We start from the raw sequence: 4,417 nt of genomic DNA on the forward strand, positions 1-4,417 counted from the left end.
CCCCCAAACGACAGTTGAACATTGAGTACCTCTCGAGTCAACAACGAGGCGTCACAACCCTGTGGTAATTTTTGAAAAAACGTAAATCAGGAGGGGGGGGGCTAGGCCCCCCTCCCCAATGTTATGGTGAAGTAGGTGTTTTTGCCACAAATACGTAATGAAAATAGGTGTTTTTCTCAAATAGCCAAGGTTTTTAGCAAGTGCCCCCCCGAAAAAAATTCCTGGCTACGGGCCTGGTGTTATCGCGGACTCGTTAAACAAAGATTGAGCATTTTATAGGCCTCAGAAGTTTCGATAAAGCTTTCCATCGATTCATTGATTATAAAGGCCAGAATTCTCGCGTGCAGAGCGGAGCAATTCTTTCCTGTGCAGCTTGTATAACAGGGCATTCAAAATATTCACTCAAAATAAGATGTATTATAAACAAACATTATAATTTAACTGTACTTGTTTCACATGCGTTACAGAAGGCAGTAGGACATTTATTTTAAAAAATGAAGCCCGGTCCAGCATTTTCGTGGAAAGTGATGGCACTTGAGAGCGCGCTAGGTCTATTTTTGACATGGATCGAAATGTCAGGCATGGCATGGAAATGTCATCTTCCGAAGAGAGATGGTAGCGCTTGCGTATTTAGTGTGCGAGTGTGCAATTCCGTTGGCTACAGCTTTGTGAACCAGGACGCAGGTGTCTTTTGAAGTTCCCTTCTGTTCTGTTGAGGGCAATGAAGCCCTGTGCACAGCCAAGGTTCTTAGGTAGTTTCGAGCATTCTTCATTTTGTATGCTTCTCATGTGCAAGCAAGCGCCGCGTGAACTCTCAAGAATATTTCTACGTCAATCTTTTGCTTCGACGTCGACGGGTCTGCGACTCGGTATTTGCAAGCGGTCGGCCAGCTCTCAGTACGTGCGTGTGCTTCGGGGCTTCTCGGTTCCAAAAGAAGTTGTCTCTAATCTCACAGTTCGTGAAAATTTTAGCCTGTCATTGCAAGTCTGTCTGCATTGGGGAGAAAACTGCTCCTCCTCTACCAGGCAATCTCTGAAAACCCGTCCGGAGATACCGCACTTTCCCGACCAGACCGTCCCCGCAGTCGTAGATTTCGAGAGCAGGGAGATTAAACTTTATTTGGCTCTGGAGCTGTTCTGCAGAACGCCTGTGGATGGGTCCTCAGTCCAGGACTCCGGAGTGGCTTAGACCAATCGCTTTGAGAGCCTGTGGCCTTAGTACGAAAACAAGGCACGCCAAAGTATTTTGTTTTGTTGCATACATTTATTGCTTTCTAGATATTAGTCTATACTGACAGAGGCACGGAAGTAAACACTGTTTCCTCTTTCAGTTGCCATAGCAGTGCTTACACGTTTAAAACAGTGGTAACTTGCTTAGGGGCGTTAAACGCGATCTCTAGGCCACTATACGCTGGGCGGTGTCCGTTTAACTGACCATCTCTTATGTTTTTCATGCAATATGAGATTAATTATTAAAGGGGCCCTGCAACAGTTTTTCAGCGTGGTCAGAAAACGTTGCCGATCGGTAGTCGAGGCTCTTCAGAACTCCCGAACCAAACATTATAACGCAGCACGCGGGCTGGAATTAACAATTAATTCTCAAAGTCAGATAGAAATCGTTTCCTACATTCTACAAATGATGCCGTACCCAAATGGCAGCGCCATCTACCCAAATTCACGGCCATTGGCTGATGTGAGCATCGTGATCTGCATAGTTGCCGCTGCCGCCGCGGGAAGCCAACACGTGCTCGCGCGCACGCTCGCGGTCGCACTGAAAGTAAGGCACTTCAGTGCCCAAGGTCATGACGCGTGCGTGATGTAACTTCTTTCCCCCATGCCATCCCTCCCTGCTTAGCTTCTAGCGCGTTCGGCGAGATTGGAGATAAAAAAAAAGAGCGGGAGTCAAATCTCTCCTCACTGCACTCGTTCTTGACTGATTCTCAAAATGTTTGCTGTGGTCAATTCATGAGGCAATAATTTCTTTATTGAAACCATTGGATGGTTACTTGGAAAAGTGTGGCAAGGCCCCTTTAAACTACCCATATACTGATCAATGTTCTTGCATTTGTTTTTCCCATTTAGGAGTCATCGAACCCGCAACGCATAGATTTGAGCCTCCCTCAAGACGCCCATCCTCAACTGCAGGTTCTGTGCGAGGACATCACCGAGAGGACGCAAGGACACATCGTATGTTCCCGTACCTTGGTTCCATATAGCGGAATTTCACAATCGGGAGACTTACGGAAAAAAACATCCACAACTCTTTGCAAGCTCACCTCACCGCGTTGATTTCCGGTGTTCTACAAGCCTCGCTTCCCCTGCAGCCTTATTAGCCGGCAAAAGAGCACAATCAGCTATGCCAGGGGAAAAGAAACGAGTGAAATATTGGAACCTGTCCATGGATGATCTGAACACTGATTCTGTTGACACTGAAGATACTGATGTTCTCGAGCTTTACCGGAAAGGGCTGGAAGATTACCGAGACCTAGAGGACAATAAATCAGAACGTCGCGCTGACGAGACAAGGGCGGTCGCACTCGCATATGAAAAGATTTCAGAGGCGGAAGCGGCCATTCTTTGGCGATTGTTGAGATCACGACGCGTGGAGGAGCTCTACCTTTACGATATTTCTCTGTGGGCATTCAAGCTTGCCTTCGACAACCTCGAGCAATGCCCATCGCTGAGTAGTATGTATATCCATGTTGACCTTCAAGGCAAGGAGTTTGGCACAAGTTTTTCAGGAGTATTTACAAGCCTGCACTCATTGGAGCTGAGCTGCGACAACACAGGGAGTGGATTTGCGTATCACATTGCAAGCTACATACGACAGAACAAGACGTTGAGGGAACTGCGCCTTCGCAACTCCTGTGGTGGTGACGAAGGTGCCGCTGTCCTCATCGAAGCTCTCCTGGAAAACGATACCCTGAAGATATTCGCATTGAACAACATCAAGTCGTCTTCCGACACCTTAGTCGGCTTTGCGAAGATGCTTGCAACCAACCGGACGCTGGAGATGGTGCACCTGGGTGAGGTGTGTTGCGGGAACGTCATCAAAGTGTTGGCGCTGTTGGCACAGAAACGCTATGCCGGCGTCTTCCAGAGGCTTCAGGTCGTGGACCCGATGAGCTTCTATCGGTGCTCACCATACTCATCCGCAGAGAAGCGTGCGCCCCCACGGTGTCCGTCGGGGTCACTTCCTCGATCGACGAGGAAGTTCTTCGAGAGTTTTTTGACGCCGTGGCCAAAAACAAGACACTTAGTCGACTACACTTCCATTCCGAAGTATTCGACGCTCTCGCGAACGGAATAGCCTCCATAGTGAAGAGTACCAAGACCCTGCAAAAACTCTATGGCATGATGGAGGTGCAGCGTGGTAGTGAGTACCAACTGATAACCATACTCAATGCCCTGGAGGAGAACAGCTCCATTACGCACTTCACAATGTGCGTCGAAACGGTGACGCCCGAAGTAGCGACGTCCCTTGCAGAGTTGCTCGCCGCGAACAAGACACTGAGGGACATTTACTTGTGCGAGGAATCGAATATCTCGCCCATAGCCGGGCAAACCATCCTGCAGGGCTTACGGGCTAACTACACCGTGACTGAACTCGGGGTTTGCTGGATGTTCGATGAAAACGACACAACACGCGACATTGAAGCACTGTTGAAGAGGAACTTTAGGATCCTTGAACAGGCTGCGGGCTCTGTTATTTCCGGCGGTGACGTGAGTGACTAGGTGGCCCGTATGCTCTGAAGAAAGTGCACTCAAGCGCTGGCTTTGAGAGATGTTGAAGTTCAGAACACAGAAGACAAGAGCGGAGACGCTACAAGACGTTAGGGCAGTTTTATCTTGAATGACTGTGTGATTTCGGCGTGCCAAACCAAGAATTGTTTTCATTTTTAATGGGCTCACATTAGTGCTGTCTCCCATTATTTTATTGTGAGTGTTAAAGTATAACTGTTGTTCCCATACACCATATATATAGGACGCAGGAAAGAATAGATGTGTACTGTGAACTATATCTGAGACATTGGTGTCATAACTTTGTTAGAAACTGTATTTTGTGTAGTGCGAAAAAATAAAGTGCCAACACTCCTTGACTGTATTGGTGATTTAGTTGGTGCATTTTTTCAGGAACATTCTTTTACACACTTAGTAATGTCCGTCACTTTACCGTCCAAATGCTAAGTTTGTTTTTTAAATTGACGAGTACCCTAAAGGCCCTCCCATGGGAGGTTGTTACCTAGGGGTAATATGGAACACTGTCAAAGACATTACGATATTGACACGCGTGTTTCTTGCTTTATTTTGACGAATTCTGGTTGCAACACTGTAAACTGTTAGCATCGTTCGGCGCAGACCGCCGCATTGTTCGGGAAGCTTCGCGGTTATTTTAGCTCATCATGTTGAGATTACG

The sequence above is a fragment of the Rhipicephalus sanguineus genome, chromosome 10 (assembly GCF_013339695.2).
Source record: "Rhipicephalus sanguineus isolate Rsan-2018 chromosome 10, BIME_Rsan_1.4, whole genome shotgun sequence".
NCBI classification, from domain to species: Eukaryota; Metazoa; Arthropoda; class Arachnida; order Ixodida; family Ixodidae; genus Rhipicephalus; species Rhipicephalus sanguineus.